This window comes from Capsicum annuum, unplaced genomic scaffold (assembly GCF_002878395.1).
Source record: "Capsicum annuum cultivar UCD-10X-F1 unplaced genomic scaffold, UCD10Xv1.1 ctg3136, whole genome shotgun sequence".
Lineage (NCBI taxonomy): Eukaryota > Viridiplantae > Streptophyta > Magnoliopsida > Solanales > Solanaceae > Capsicum > Capsicum annuum.
The window spans coordinates 102088-110986 of record NW_025837989.1 but is presented as its reverse complement, the minus strand read 5'-3'; the positions used below and the strand labels follow the sequence as shown (position 1 = coordinate 110986).

Here is an 8899-nt window from a genome sequence, read left to right as displayed (position 1 = left end):
AATGAAATAAAATAGGTAGGAACCTAGAAAGTTTGGGTAGTATTCTAACGAGAGTGTTTGTTGAATATTTTCACCTAATTTATACTCGCTCCGTTTAAAAAAGAATGACCTACTTTGATTTGACACAAAATTTAAGAAAATAAAGAAGATTTTTTAATCTTATAGCCTTAAATTAAAGTTGTATTAAATATACTAAAATACCCTTTAATCTTGTGGTCCTAAACATGTCGTGTTCAAAGTTGAAATTAAAATATTGACAAAAAGAGAAAGGGGTCATTCTTTTTTAAATAGATTAAAAAGGAAAGTAGGTCATTCTTTTTTAAACGGAGGGAGTAGCAATTTATATAGATGAAGTTTATGCAATATTTAAAATTATTTTAGTTATCTAAACAAACACACACACATATGTATATGTATATGTATATGTTCAATCTTTTTTTTCAGGTCCGTACATTTTGAGGATTTCTTTAGAAGTATAATATTTTGATGAACTTATTTAAGAATGATATGAAGATTGTTTTCTGTCTATTCGACAATTTTAAAAAAAAAATGAAGAAACTCTCTTATTTTTAAGAAGCGGATATTGGAAAGAATACACAAAGTCTTCTGTATGGAGATTTAGATGATAACAAGACTAGATAGTTTTACAAGCAAAGACGAAATTCTTGAGAAGTTGCATAGCACCTTTGAGATGAGCGATCTAATTATACCATAAAACATTAATAACCAAAGAATCTGAGTTGTCCATGATATTCAAAAATTTATCTAAAATTTACATATATATACTAACTAAAATTACCTAATTACATTATATACCAATTTGCTAAAATATTTACACATATCCCAAATTATTTACATAAATCTCTTTATTGTCAACTTTCTCTCTCTTAAACATTATGCATCTCACAATTCCAATATCTCTTCCGTAATTTACTCCCCCATATGCTCCCACATAAATTCCTTTTCTTTTAACTTTCTCTCTTTTAATAATTACACATGTGAAACACTGATTTTGATAAAAAAAAAAAATAGTACAATATTTTTGAGGTATTCTTCTTCCTCCTCTGTACAATTATTTCTTGAAAATATTTATTTTTCTGTGATAAAGTTGAGATCTTTACTGGTATTTGGTGTTGGTTCTTCATATGGGATTTATAATTGTGTTTGATCTTTGGATTTGATGTAAATATTTGAGCTTTTGCTTCAAGATTGGATTTTTATGTGTTTTTTCTGTTCTTGATTTTGTTGAATATATGATTTTTGTTTTTCTTTCACTTTTGTTGAATTAGTCATATAGTTAAGTAAGTTACATTAATTTGATATTTTAGATCTAGGAAAATATGCCAAATTCTTGGATCTTCTTTTGATGATTGGTGTGTTCTTACAGATTTGATTGAACTCCACTTTTTTATTATTTTGTGTTATTTCAATTTTGAAAAAGTTTAGTTAGATTTACTTGTTTACCTATTTGCAGGCTCATGTAATTGGATAGATTTCAATAAATTCTGCCCTGAATATTAGAAGAAGATAGAATAATCTATGAATTTTGTGTATTAGTTGCTTAGTCCTGCTTTATTTTTTGGTGTGATTGACTTGCTTTCAAGATGATTATGTTTGAGGAAATCTAGTTCTGTGGCGATCTTAATTTCTTTCCTGCTTCGCTAAAGGAAGTGGGAGTGGAAGTGGTTGCCCCACAGAATCAGATTGAGCCGAATTCTATGGTGGATGATGATTATAATGATGAGGAGATTGATGTTGATGAGCCTAATTTTGATGTTCATGATCAATTCTATTTGCTGAGCTTATATTCTATGGTAATTTGCTCTTTGATGTTTTGAAGAAGTGTTTGTTCTAAAGTTGATTCGTTTGTTGCTGTTCCTGCTAAATATACGAATGTATAATGTTTTATTATACTTGCCTGTTAGTGTATAATGTTCTTTGAGGTTTTGAAGAAGCGTTTGTTCTAAATTTTCAATATTACATTTGCTTCCTTTTTGTATAATATGTTAGCATACATTAAAGCCGATATATAATATGAAACTGTGCTATTCCAGTTAACTTACGAATGTATAATATGTTGTTATACATTCAAATCATTGTATAATGAAAATTGTGTCAATCCAGTAAACATTCGAATGTATAATATTTGATTATCATTCATCTATGAGTATAATGAAAACTGCCGCAATGACAGAAATTATATTTTTTTCTGATTTTATTATTTTTAATATGTTTGTTTAATCCACTGACTCAGTTTTAAAAAATTTATGCAGCTATGTACTGATTTGTCGTAACAAAGACTGCAAGTGGGTGTTGAGGACATCTTCTATGAATGAATCAAAAACTAATGCTTATATAAGAAATGGGTGTTGAAGGCGTCTTATCCTTATTCATACTCCTTATACATATATTGTGGGTGTGTATATACTACGTAATTTGGCAACTATTATAGTAAATAGTTGTTGAAACGTAATGTGTATTACACAATTATATACATTAAACTTTCATATATATATATATATATATATATATATATATAATGTATGATATACTATTATAGTTTATTAATAAGCATGATGTTTTACTGACAACAATGACTTTTAACTGACTATATGTATTATTATTTTTTTTAAACAATATAAGAAATGACAGACTTATATAACATAATTCGTGATAATTTAAGTTGCCTTTTTCATTTTGTTTTATGTGTATGGTTATAGATTATACTTTCGTGTAAATGTATGATACGTTCACAATGTATTTAATGTAAAAAATACATCCAAAGTATGTTAATAATGTATGATACAGTGTTATAGTTTATAAATATGTATGACGTTAAATATTTTCTTTATTTTCTATTAAGTCATGAACGCTTAACAACATGTATGATGTTATGTAATATATATGTTTTAACGTATGAGACACTTATTCAGTGTATTATTAACTTATAACATAATTTACCTACTGTTAAAAATTCAATATGTTGATATACAGTAACATATTATTTTGTAATTTAGTTTTATAGGTAATATATAATAAAATGTAAGGCAAACTCAATAACTACCAAACTATATTAGTAACATTACAATATAGTGTAAGTAATTGCACAAAATTTCTTCAGATGTTATATATGTATAATAAGAATAAGGACATCCATAAAATGTGAATTAGCATCCAAAAAGTAACATTGTAAACGTTTAACGTCAACTACAAAATCAAGAATTAGTTGGTTCAATGCCGACTATTATAAAAAAATACTACTCTAAAGTAACAAGTGCACTTTCATCAATTGTTTGGAGATAACTATTCCACGGCCGATGAGAATCCTCATTATCACTCGTGTATCCACTTGCAGTCTTTGTTACGACAAATCAGTACATAACTGCATAAATTTTTTTAAATTGAGTCAATAGATTAAACAAACATGTTAAAAATAATAAAACCAGAACAAAATACAATTTCTGTCATTGCGGCAGTTTTCATTATACACATAGACAAATGTATAATCAAATATGTTACATTCGAATGTTTACTGGATTGACACAGTTTTCATTATACAATGATTTGAATGTATAACAACATATTATACATTCGTAAGTTAACTAGAATGGTACAGTTTCATTCCAAAATCCACAGATTATTCTATCTTCTTCTAATATTCAGAGTAGAATCTATTGAAATCTATCCAATTACATGAGCCTGCAAATAGGTAAAAAAGTAAATCTAACTAAACATTTCCAGAACTGAAACAACACAAAATAATAAACAAGTGGAATTCAATCAAATCTGCAAGAACACACCAATCATGAAAAGAAGCATAAATGTGCACAAATGAGAAAGAGTCTAAGATTTTCTTAGGCATCCCACTTTCTTTGAAGCTCAACAAAAATACTGTACAAGCTATTTCCAACAAAAATCCAAGAATTTGGCATAATTTTCTAGATCTAAAATATCAAAAAATACAAAGCGAAAAATTAACCAAACCACAAAATTGTTTCTTCAACTCAACGTAAATCCTCACTCCATTGTTGTTTCTTATGACAATTGGAGAAGAATTTCCTTCAACCACATATTTAACTTCTATTGTTTTTCGTACTTCATCGATATCCAATTCCATGGAGATCGTAGAAATCAATTTCAAGAAAGTAATACCTTCTGAAACAATTATTGCGTCACTTTTGTATGACTCATAACTTATTTTTGACTCCCAAATTTCAGCATGTCGCAGCAATATGGGGATATTCATATTGATTTAAGTAGTACTAAAAAACGTATGTAGAACAAATTTATTGCTTTTTCCTTTCCAAATCTTGAATCCAAGATTACAAAAAAAAAAAAAAAAAAATTATCCAGAAAAGAGTTAATGTTGCCCAATTATTGCCTTCAATTAAGGAACTTTAAAATAAGTAATTATTTCAATTACCTTAAATTTAGGATTAGATGTTACATCATACATTCGACCAATGTATAATATGCGACTGAATGTATGAGTATGTTTACAAAAAAAGGGTGAGAGAAAACAAGAAAGAATTTTATGTAATTATTTTTATTGTCTAGGGAATTTATGTTGTTTACATTAATAAATGCTTTTCTTTTATTTCAATTCGAATTTATACATTTCAAGACTCTTTTTAACTCTTTCTTTATGAGATATAAGTTAAATAAACTACATATATTGATAAATAAGTCTCAACTCTAAAGAACCAAAGTTTATTAATTAATTGCAGAGATATGCTATTTGTAAATATTTTCGTTTTCATAAAAAAGAGAATTTCTAAATTAATTATTAGTATGTTCGTTTTTTGATAAATTGATAAGCTTCAATAATTAAAAATTACACAAATACACAACTTATGTTTTCAATATTACAAAAAATTTCAACTCCCTAAACATATTACAAAAATTCCAACATATACACATAATGCTATGTATATGTCAGTTATGTTATGTATATTAATAAGAAGAGAGAGTAAAGTAATTAAAAAAGTGAGAGAAAGTATAATTACTTTCAAAAGGATTGATATTTATGTTATTTATACTATATATAATGCATTGACATCAGTGCAATAGAAATGAAACAAAATCAGTTGTTAGGGAATTATATGTTATCTTACTGATTAAGAATTTACTATTCCTCATTAAATAAATGTTAAATTTGCTAAGTTTTATATATTTTCTTTTATCATTTGAAAACAATATTCATAATATTATTAAACAATTGATAGTATTGCTATTGAAAAGTAGAACGAATATAAAATTGATAAAAAAAAAAAGATTGATTCTTTAATAATCGCGCCCACCATATTTCCTAATTTAGCATACAAATTAGGATACTTGTACCATTTCCCAAAAGTGTATGAAATCAGGATAGGGCATGAGTGCCGGGGAAATTATCAAAGGAAAAGGGTAAAACGTATGCCTTCAAAGTTCCCCTGCAATTATTTTACTGTGCCAAAAATGCCTTTCGTTAACACAAAACTTAATAAGGGCATATTTGATCCAATTTAGTTCCTAACAACAATTATGCAACAACTTGTGAAGTTGCATTTATGAAGCAATTTGGTTATATTGTACTGAATTTTCTCACCAATTTAAGGCATCATATATATAATATACACATAATATTATTTTGTTTAATTTATTGTGTTTTTTTAAAAAATATTGTCGTGTTCGGACTAGCTTGCGTGCAACCTGTCACCTCTCATCAACATTAGGTGGCAAGTAACTCTATCTACCAAGGCTACGACTGATGAAACCCTAGGAATGATGAGAAAAAATGGATAGTGTTTTTTTATTTTTGTTGGATTTTAAACCTGAGACTTCATGGTTCTCAACTACTTTCATCGACCACTAGGCCAAATCTTTGATTGCAAAACCTGCCTTGTTTGCTAAAACATACTTTATCTATTTTAATATCTTTATTAATCTAAAAATAATTAACTAAAATTTTTATCATTTATTTTATCGCTATCTCAAAAATAGCATAAGATTAGTGAACAAATAGAAAAAAATAAATAAAATTATCCTAATATTTGCCAAAAGATGCGGTGAGCGTCCATAGTAACGCACTATTGAGATAATATAATAGAATTTTCTTATTACTAGCTTAATATATTTGTAAAGTTGAGTCAGCATAGGTAGTTGGAGTAGTTAGTCGGTTAGTTTAGTAATGCCAGTTGTAGCTTAATTGTTAGCACATAGATATTTCCTAATGCAATCTCCCGTGTATATATAGACCTTCCACATAGAATGAAATCAGTTTTTCATTCTCAAATATGTGATTCCCTTTCATTCTCTGTTTCCTACATTTCTTGGCATCCTCCTTGGGTTCAAGCCTTGTTAATGGAGACTGATTGAAGCAATTTTGACATGGTATCAGAGCTCGGATAGCTCAAAGCATCACTTTCATACTTTGGCCTCACTGTGATCGAGGAAATTTCCAACATTGTTCATCAAAAGTCATTCTTAAATTTAGAGAGTTTCTCTTTTCCTTTTCTTCCTATTTGCTACCACAATCATCAAATCAAACGGGGTGAATTACTTTTTCCGTTGATTTGCTTTCTCCTCAATTTGGGACTAATATCGTTTTTCAACAAAAATAGTGGTCAACAATGCAACTAGCAGTCATACAACAAATAATTAAGGTGGTGCGACCTCTAATACTGAAGCTACGATTGATACAGGTAATCTTCTATATATTCATCCCTCTGATAGTGCTAGAACAAGCATAGTTCATGTTATTTTTTATGGAATTGGATATCACTCATGGAAAAAGAGTGCATTGAGGTCATTCTCAGTCAAAAATAAGCTTGGGTTCACTACTGAAGAGTGTAGGAAACTAGATGCTCATTCTAGTAAACTTCGTCAATGGGAAAGGTACGACAACCTAGTCACCTCTTGGATCTTAAACTCACTCTCTAAGGATATTGCTGATAGCGTTGAGTATGTCATTGATTCTGCAAAAAATTGGAGAGAACTGAAAGATCAATATAATCAAACTAATGGGGCTAAACTGTGTCAAATTCAGAAGAAATAAATGATTTAAGTCAAGGTGCTTGGATCAGTGGCGGAGCAAGCATCTTAATTGAGGGGGTTCAAAATTGAAAAATGTGAACTAAATAATTAGTCGAAGGGGGTTCAGCGTTAACTATATATGAAAAATAATTTTAATCTTGTATACATAGTATAATTTTCCGCCGACGAACCCCCTTCACTATGAGCTGGATCCGCCACTGCCTTGGATATCACAGGGTACTACACCAGGATGAAGAAGTTGTGGGAAGAATTGAATGTATTGGCTACAAAACATATATTCACATGCCAGTGCATTTGTAGGGCTAAAGACCTCATTCATAAGACTAAATAGGACTGAAGGTTAATTCAATTCCTTATGGAGCTTAATAACATTTATACATTAATTAGAGGTAGATGGACCTGTTGCCTTCCATGGGTTAAGCATTTGGACTACTCGTGTAGGAAGAGAAACAAAGAGAATTCAAGCAACATAACCAATTGTTTGGTGAGTCCACATCTCTAGTGACAGTACTACAAGAACAAAGAGTTTCCAAACTAATTTTTCATCAACTAGTTATATTGGGAGCTCTGGGCTGGACCTAGTAGATCTAGACCATTATGTGATCACAGCAAGAGGCCAGGGCACATTTAGGATAGAAGTTATAAGCTGCATAGGTACTTCTTACAAGCCAATCACTTTCTCATTATAGCGATAACTATAAAAAATCACATAATAGTACATACAATAACAAATTCAACAACAACTAAGGCAAAAGAGTAGTAGCCACTACACGGAAGGATCAAATATGACTTCTACCAAGGATGAAAAATCAACATATAATGGTCCTAATGTAAGCATTTCCAAGAAACAGTTTGATCACCTTTTTGATCTACTTGAACACTTCAACATTGCCACTTATGGACCAAATTTCTCTATCAACAATGTTAAGACTCTTGGAACTGTCAATTTTGCAGGTACTATTGCTTGCACTTTTTCAATAGATTTTGATAAATTGTCATGTTGTTGTTTCAAAGGCAAAACTGACTTGTGGATATTAGACTCAGGAGCATCCCATAACATGACCTTTAATAGATCTCAGCTTATTAATGTGTTTACAATTCCTTATCCCCTATTAGTTAGACTTTATAATGGTTACAAAGTAAAGGTAACAAAGGTGAGGAATGTAGTACTGCCCCCCAAGACCACTTTGTAGAGGGTCTTATTCATACCATTCTTCAAATACATCCTAATTTCCATCACCAGTCGTACTTCATATCTTATATGTGTTGTTTCATTTTCTAATTCTTTCTGTTTATTTCAGAACCCTTCACTGACGAGACCTCTGGAGATTAGTAATGCGTATGATGGCCTCTATTTACTATGCTCAACCTGTTTGAGGGAAAGCAATAGTACTTCTCCATCAAAATTTGTCTCCATGCTTCATGTTTTTTCCTTCCAATTTCATGTCCAATTTAGTTGACAAAGTACACTATTTGAGTCATTCCCATTCCAGTCATTCCCCTACGGTAGAATACCATATATTCAGTAATAACAATAAAAGTAGTGTGTCCTTTATGGCAAGTTGTGCATTTGATAAAAATTGTGCTGATTTATTATGGCATTACCGACTTGGCCATGTTCCTTTTGCTAAAATGAAAAGTATGCCAATCCTGGTGAAATTCACTCAAATAACATTTTTTATGTTCTATTTGTCCAATGGAAAGACAAAACAAGCTCCCTTTTCCCACCAAAACCAAAGATAGGTTTACTATTTTTTAACTACTTTATGTTGATTTGTGGGGATCATACCCCATGTGACAATATACAATAATTACAAATATTACCTTACCTTAGCTGATGACTATAGTAGAGTTACATGGACTC

General features: G+C 29.8%; 1 long non-coding RNA gene across 1 annotated transcript; it reads left to right on the top strand.

The window, feature by feature from the left end:
- The first annotated feature begins 910 nt into the window (after positions 1-910).
- On the top strand, positions 911-2496 carry LOC124891151. The gene is made up of 3 exons (XR_007049546.1): positions 911-1047; positions 1668-1814; positions 2274-2496. It is a non-coding gene; the product is annotated as an uncharacterized LOC124891151 (long non-coding RNA).
- The last annotated feature ends 6403 nt before the right edge of the window (positions 2497-8899 follow it).